This window comes from Schistocerca piceifrons, chromosome 8 (genome assembly GCF_021461385.2).
Source record: "Schistocerca piceifrons isolate TAMUIC-IGC-003096 chromosome 8, iqSchPice1.1, whole genome shotgun sequence".
Lineage (NCBI taxonomy): Eukaryota > Metazoa > Arthropoda > Insecta > Orthoptera > Acrididae > Schistocerca > Schistocerca piceifrons.
Genome location: NC_060145.1, coordinates 481,553,795 through 481,562,413, shown reverse-complemented (window position 1 = coordinate 481,562,413; position 8,619 = coordinate 481,553,795).

Sequence of the window (8,619 nt, the reverse complement as noted above, 5' to 3'; positions counted from 1 at the left end):
TTATTCTATAGCATAATGAAAGAAATTCAAAATCAAGCTGTTTCTTACCAACAAACTAATTATTCACGCAGTCAGCCCCTGTACGTAGATACATTCGGTGTGAAGAATGCTATGTGCACAGCACTAGCGTGTTTGTTCTAGAATATGTCGAAGCTCCCATACATATCTTGTCAACCTGCTAACGAAAGAAAATGCAATCATTACCGCAATCCAAAGTCATCTGAATGTGTAATTTTATCTTTATTCTAAAGACTAATGAAAGAAATTCAAAATTCAAGCTGTTTCTTACCAACAAATTAATTATTCACGCAGTCATCCCCTGTACGTAGATACATTCGGTGTGAAGAATGCTATGTGCACAGCACTAGCGTGTTGCTTCTAGAAAATGTCGAAGCTCCCACACATACCTTGTCAACCTGCTAACGAAAGAAAATGCAATCATTAGCGCAATCCAAGGTCACCAGAATGTGTAATTTTATTTTTATTCTAAAGCATAATGAAAGAAATTCAAAATTCAAGCTGTTTCTTACCAACAAACTAATTATTCACGCAGTCATCCCCTGTACGTAGATACATTCGGTGTGAAGAATGCTATGTGCACAGCACTAGCGGGTTTCTTATAGAATATGTCGAAGCTCCCACACATATCTTGTCAACCTGCTAACGAAAGAAAATGCAATCATTAACGCAATCCAAGGTCACCAGAATGTGTAATTTTATCTTTATTCTAAAGAATAATGAAAGAAATTCAAAATTCAAGCTGTTTCTTTCCAACAAACTAATTATTCACGCATTCATCCCCTGTACGTAGATACATTCGGTGTAAAGAATGCTATGTGCACAGCACTAGCGTGTTGCTTCTAGAATATGTCGAAGCTCCCACACATACCTTGTCAACCTGCTAACGAAAGAAAATGCAATCATTAGCGCAATCCAAGGTCACCAGAATGTGTAATTTTATCTTTATTCTAAAGCATAATGAAAGAAATTCAAAATTCAAGCAGTTTCTTACCAACAACCTAATTATTCACGCAGTCATCCCCTGTACGTAGATACATTCGGTGTGAAGAATGCTATGTGCACAGCACTAGCGTGTTTCTTCTAGAATATGTCGAAGCTCCCACACATATCTTGTCAACCTGCTAACGAAGGAAAATGCAATCATTAGCGCAATCCAAGGTCACCAGAATGTGTAATTTTATCTTTATTCTAAAGCATAATGAAAGAAATTCAAAATTCAAGCTGTTTCTTACCAACAAACTAATTATTCACGCAGTCATCCCCTGTACGTAGATACATTCGGTGTGAGGAATGCTATGTGCACAGCACTAGCGTGTTGCTTCTAGAAAATGTCGAAGCTCCCACACATACCTTGTCAACCTGCTAACGAAAGAAAATGCAATCATTGACGCAATCCAAGGTCACCAGAATGTGTAATTTTATCTTTATTCTAAAGAATAATGACAAAAATTAAATATCGAGCTGTTACTTCCCCAAAAACTAATTCTTCACGCAGTCATACCCTGTACATATATACATTCGGAGTGAAGAATGCTATGTGCACAGCACTAGCGTGTTGCTTCTAGAATATGTCGAAGCTCCCACACATACCTTGTCAACCTGCTAACGAAAGAAAATGCAATCATTAGCGCAATCCATGGTCACCAAAATGTGTAATTTTATTTTTATTCTAAAGCATAATGAAAGAAATTCAAAATTCAAGCTGTTTCTTACCAACAAACTAATTATTCACGCAGTCATCCCCTGTACGTATATACATTCGGTGTGAAGAATGCTATGTGCACAGCACTAGCGTGTTTCTTCTAGAATATGTCGAAGCTCCCACACATATCTTGTCAATCTGCTAACGAAAGAAAATGCAATCATTAGCGCAATCCAGGGTCACCAGAATGTGTAATTTTATCTTTACACTAAAGCATCATGAAAGAAATTCCAAATTCAAGCTGTTTCTTACCAACAAACTAATTATTCACGCAGTCATCCCTTGTACGTGGATACATTCGGTGTGAAGAATGCTATGTGCACAGCACTAGCGTGTTTCTTCTAGAAAATGTCGAAGCTCCCATACATATCTTGTCAACCTGCTAACGAAAGAAAATGCAATCATTAGCGCAATCCAAGGTCACCAGAATGTGTAATTTTATCTTTATTCTAAAGCATAATGAAAGAAATTCAAAATTCAAGCTGTTTCTTACCAACAAACTAATTATTCACGCAGTCATCCGCTGTACGTAGATACATTCGGTGTGAAGAATGCTATGTGCACAGCACTAGCGTGTTTCTTCTAGAATATGTCGAAGCTCCCACACATATCTTGTCAACTTGCTAACGAAAGAAAATGCAATCATTAGCGCAATCCAAAGTCACCTGAATGAGTAATTTTATCTTTATTCTAAAGTCTAATGAAAGAAATTCAAAATTCAAGCTGTTTCTTACCAACAAACTAATTATTCACGCAGTCTCCCCTGTACGTAGATACATTCGGTGTGAAGATTGCTATGTGCACAGCACTAGCGTGTTGCTTCTAGAATATGTCGAAGCTCCCACACATACCTTGTCAACCTGCTAACGAAAGAAAATGCAATCATTAGCGCAATCCAAGGTCACCAAAATGTGTAATTTTATTTTTATTCTAAAGCATAATGAAAGAAATTCAAAATTCAAGCTGTTTCTTACCAACAAACTAATTATTCACGCAGTCATCCCCTGTACGTAGATACATTCGGTGTGAAGAATGCTATGTGCACAGCACTAGCGTGTTTCTTCTAGAATATGTCGAAGCTCCCACACATATCTTGTCAACCTGCTAACGAAAGAAAATGCAATCATTAACGCAATCCAAGGTCACCAGAATGTGTAATTTTATCTTTATTCTAAAGAATAATGAAAGAAATTCAAAATTCAAGCTGTTTCTTACCAACAAACTAATTATTCACGCAGTCATCCCCTGTACGTAGATACATTCGGTGTAAAGAATGCTATGTGCACAGCACTAGCGTCTTGCTTCTAGAATTTGTCGAAGCTCCCACACATACCTTGTCAACCTGCTAACGAAAGAAAATGCAATCATTAGCGCAATCCAAGGTCACCAGAATGTGTAATTTTATCTTTATTCTAAAGCATAATGAAAGAAATTCAAAATTCAAGCTGTTTCTTACCAACAAACTAATTATTCACGCAGTCATCCCCTGTACGTAGATACATTCGGTGTGAAGAATGCTATGTGCACAGCACTAGCGTGTTTCTTCTAGAATATGTCGAAGCTCCCACACATATCTTGTCAACCTGCTAACGAAAGAAAATGCAATCATTTGCGCAATCCAAGGTCACCAGAATGTGTAATTTTATCTTTATTCTATAGCATAATGAAAGAAATTCAAAATCAAGCTGTTTCTTACCAACAAACTAATTATTCACGCAGTCAGCCCCTGTACGTAGATACATTCGGTGTGAAGAATGCTATGTGCACAGCACTAGCGTGTTTGTTCTAGAATATGTCGAAGCTCCCATACATATCTTGTCAACCTGCTAACGAAAGAAAATGCAATCATTACCGCAATCCAAAGTCATCTGAATGTGTAATTTTATCTTTATTCTAAAGACTAATGAAAGAAATTCAAAATTCAAGCTGTTTCTTACCAACAAATTAATTATTCACGCAGTCATCCCCTGTACGTAGATACATTCGGTGTGAAGAGTGCTATGTGCACAGCACTAGCGTGTTGCTTCTAGAAAATGTCGAAGCTCCCACACATACCTTGTCAACCTGCTAACGAAAGAAAATGCAATCATTAGCGCAATCCAAGGTCACCAGAATGTGTAATTTTATTTTTATTCTAAAGCATAATGAAAGAAATTCAAAATTCAAGCTGTTTCTTACCAACAAACTAATTATTCACGCAGTCATCCCCTGTACGTAGATACATTCGGTGTGAAGAATGCTATGTGCACAGCACTAGCGGGTTTCTTATAGAATATGTCGAAGCTCCCACACATATCTTGTCAACCTGCTAACGAAAGAAAATGCAATCATTAACGCAATCCAAGGTCACCAGAATGTGTAATTTTATCTTTATTCTAAAGAATAATGAAAGAAATTCAAAATTCAAGCTGTTTCTTACCAACAACCTAATTATTCACGCATTCATCCCCTGTACGTAGATACATTCGGTGTGAAGAATGCTATGTGCACAGCACTAGCCTGTTTCTTCTAGAATATGTCGAAGCTCCCACACATATCTTGTCAACCTGCTAACGAAGGAAAATGCAATCATTAGCGCAATCCAAGGTCACCAGAATGTGTAATTTTATCTTTATTCTAAAGCATAATGAAAGAAATTCAAAATTCAAGCTGTTTCTTACCAACAAACTAATTATTCACGCAGTCATTCCCTGTACGTAGATACATTCGGTGTGAGGAATGCTATGTGCACAGCACTAGCGTGTTGCTTCTAGAAAATGTCGAAGCTCCCACACATACCTTGTCAACCTGCTAACGAAAGAAAATGCAATCATTAACGCAATCCAAGGTCACCAGAATGTGTAATTTTATCTTTATTCTAAAGAATAATGACAAACATTAAATATCGAGCTGTTACTTCCCCAAAAACTAATTCTTCACGCAGTCATACCCTGTACATATATACATTCGGAGTGAAGAATGCTATGTGCACAGCACTAGCGTGTTGCTTCTAGAATATGTCGAAGCTCCCACACATATCTTGTCAACCTGCTAACGAAAGAAAATGCAATCATTAGCGCAATCCAAAGTCACCTGAATGTGTAATTTTATCTTTATTCTAAAGAATAAAGACAAAAATTAAATATCGAGCTGTTACTTCCCCAAAAACTAATTCTTCACGCAGTCATACCCTGTACGTAAATACATTCGGTGTGAAGAATGCTATGTGCACAGCACTAGCGGGTTGCTTCTAGAATATGTCGAAGCTCCCACACATATCTTGTCAACCTGCTAACGAAAGAAAATGCAATCATTAGCGCAATCCAAGGTCACCAGATTGTGTAATTTTATCTTTATTCTAAAGAATAATGAAAGAAATTCAAAATTCAAGCTGTTTCTTACCAACAAACTAATTATTCACGCAGTCATCCCCTGTACGTAGATACATTCGGTGTGAAGAATGCTATGTGCACAGCACTAGCGTGTTTCTTCTAGAATATGTCGAAGCTCCCACACATATTTTGTCAACCTGCTAACGAAAGAAAATGCAATCATTAGCGCCATCCAAAGTCACCTGAATGTGTAATTTTATCTTTATTCTAAAGAATAATGACAAAAATTAAATATCGAGCTGATACTTCCCCAAAAACTAATTCTTCACGCAGTCATACCCTGTACGTAAATACATTCGGTGTGAAGAATGCTATGTGCACAGCACTAGCGTGTATCTTCTAGAATATGTCGAAACGCACACACATATCTTGTCAACCTGCTAACGAAAGAAAATGCAATCATTAGCGCAATCCAAGGTCGCCAGAATGTGTAATTTTATCTTTATTCTAAAGCATAATGAAAGAAATTCAAAATTCAAGCTGTTTCTTACCAACAAACTAATTATTCATGCAGTCATCCCCTGTACGTAGATACATTCGGTGTGAAGAATGCTATGTGCACAGCACTAGCGTGTTTCTTCTAGAATATGTCGAAGCTCCCACACATATCTTGTCAACTTGCTAACGAAAGAAAATGCAATCATTAGCGCAATCCAAAGTCACCTGAATGTGTAATTTTACCTTTATTCTAAAGAATAATGACAAAAATTAAATATCGAGCTGTTACTTCCCCAAAAACTAATTCTTCACGCAGTCATACCCTGTACGTAAATACATTCGGTGTGAAGAATGCTATGTGCACAGCATTAGCGTGTTGCTTCTAGAATATGTCGAAGCACCCACACATATCTTGTCAATCTGCTAACGAAAGAAAATGCAATCATTAGCGCAATCCAAGGTCACCAGAATGTGTAATTTTATCTTTACACTAGAGCATCATGAAAGAAATTCCAAATTCAAGCTGTTTCTTACCAACAAACTAATTATTCACGCAGTCATCCCCTGTACGTGGATACATTCGGTGTGAAGAATGCTATGTGCACAGCACTAGCGTGTTTCTTCTAGAAAATGTCGAAGCTCCCATACATATCTTGTCAACCTGCTAACGAAAGAAAATGCAATCATTAGCGCAATCCAAGGTCACCAGAATGTGTAATTTTATCTTTATTCTAAAGCATAATGAAAGAAATTCAAAATTCAAGCTGTTTCTTACCAACAAACTAATTATTCACGCAGTCATCCGCTGTACGTAGATACATTCGGTGTGAAGAATGCTATGTGCACAGCACTAGCGTGTTTCTTCTAGAATATGTCGAAGCTCCCACACATATCTTGTCAACTTGCTAACGAAAGAAAATGCAATCATTAGCGCAATCCAAAGTCACCTGAATGTGTAATTTTATCTTTATTCTAAAGTCTAATGAAAGAAATTCAAAATTCAAGCTGTTTCTTACCAACAAACTAATTATTCACGCAGTCTCCCCTGTACGTAGATACATTCGGTGTGAAGATTGCTATGTGCACAGCACTAGCGTGTTGCTTCTAGAATATGTCGAAGCTCCCACACATACCTTGTCAACCTGCTAACGAAAGAAAATGCAATCATTAGCGCAATCCAAGGTCACCAAAATGTGTAATTTTATTTTTATTCTAAAGCATAATGAAAGAAATTCAAAATTCAAGCTGTTTCTTACCAACAAACTAATTATTCACGCAGTCATCCCCTGTACGTAGATACATTCGGTGTGAAGAATGCTATGTGCACTGCACTAGCGTGTCTCTTCTAGAATATGTCGAAGCTCCCACACATATCTTGTCAACCTGCTAACGAAAGAAAATGCAATCATTAACGCAATCCAAGGTCACCAGAATGTGTAATTTTATCTTTATTCTAAAGAATAATGAAAGAAATTCAAAATTCAAGCTGTTTCTTACCAACAAACTAATTATTAACGCAGTCATCCCCTGTACGTAGATACATTCGGTGTAAAGAATGCTATGTGCACAGCACTAGCGTGTTGCTTCTAGAATTTGTCGAAGCTCCCACACATACCTTGTCAACCTGCTAACGAAAGAAAATGCAATCATTAGCGCAATCCAAGGTCACCAGAATGTGTAATTTTATCTTTATTCTAAAGCATAATGAAAGAAATTCAAAATTCAAGCTGTTTCTTACCAACAAACTAATTATTCACGCAGTCATCCCCTGTACGTAGATACATTCGGTGTGAAGAATGCTATGTGCACAGCACTAGCGTGTTTCTTCTACAATATGTCGAAGCTCCCACACATATCTTGTCAACCTGCTAACGAAAGAAAATGCAATCATTAGCGCAATCCAAGGTCACCAGAATGTGTAATTTTATCTTTATTCTATAGCATAATGAAAGAAATTCAAAATCAAGCTGTTTCTTACCAACAAACTAATTATTCACGCAGTCAGCCCCTGTACGTAGATACATTCGGTGTGAAGAATGCTATGTGCACAGCACTAGCGTGTTTGTTCTAGAATATGTCGAAGCTCCCATACATATCTTGTCAACCTGCTAACGAAAGAAAATGCAATCATTAGCGCAATCCAAAGTCACCTGAATGTGTAATTTTATCTTTATTCTAAAGTCTAATGAAAGAAATTCAAAATTCAAGCTGTTTCTTACCAACAAACTAATTATTCACGCAGTCTCCCCTGTACGTAGATACATTCGGTGTGAAGATTGCTATGTGCACAGCACTAGCGTGTTGCTTCTAGAATATGTCGAAGCTCCCACACATACCTTGTCAACCTGCTAACGAAAGAAAATGCAATCATTAGCGCAATCCAAGGTCACCAAAATGTGTAATTTTATTTTTATTCTAAAGCATAATGAAAGAAATTCAAAATTCAAGCTGTTTCTTACCAACAAACTAATTATTCACGCAGTCATCCCCTGTACGTAGATACATTCGGTGTGAAGAATGCTATGTGCACAGCACTAGCGTGTTTCTTCTAGAATATGTCGAAGCTCCCACACATATCTTGTCAACCTGCTAACGAAAGAAAATGCAATCATTAACGCAATCCAAGGTCACCAGAATGTGTAATTTTATCTTTATTCTAAAGAATAATGAAAGAAATTCAAAATTCAAGCTGTTTCTTACCAACAAACTAATTATTCACGCAGTCATCCCCTGTACGTAGATACATTCGGTGTAAAGAATGCTATGTGCACAGCACTAGCGTCTTGCTTCTAGAATTTGTCGAAGCTCCCACACATACCTTGTCAACCTGCTAACGAAAGAAAATGCAATCATTAGCGCAATCCAAGGTCACCAGAATGTGTAATTTTATCTTTATTCTAAAGCATAATGAAAGAAATTCAAAATTCAAGCTGTTTCTTACCAACAAACTAATTATTCACGCAGTCATCCCCTGTACGTAGATACATTCGGTGTGAAGAATGCTATGTGCACAGCACTAGCGTGTTTCTTCTAGAATATGTCGAAGCTCCCACACATATCTTGTCAACCTGCTAACGAAAGAAAATG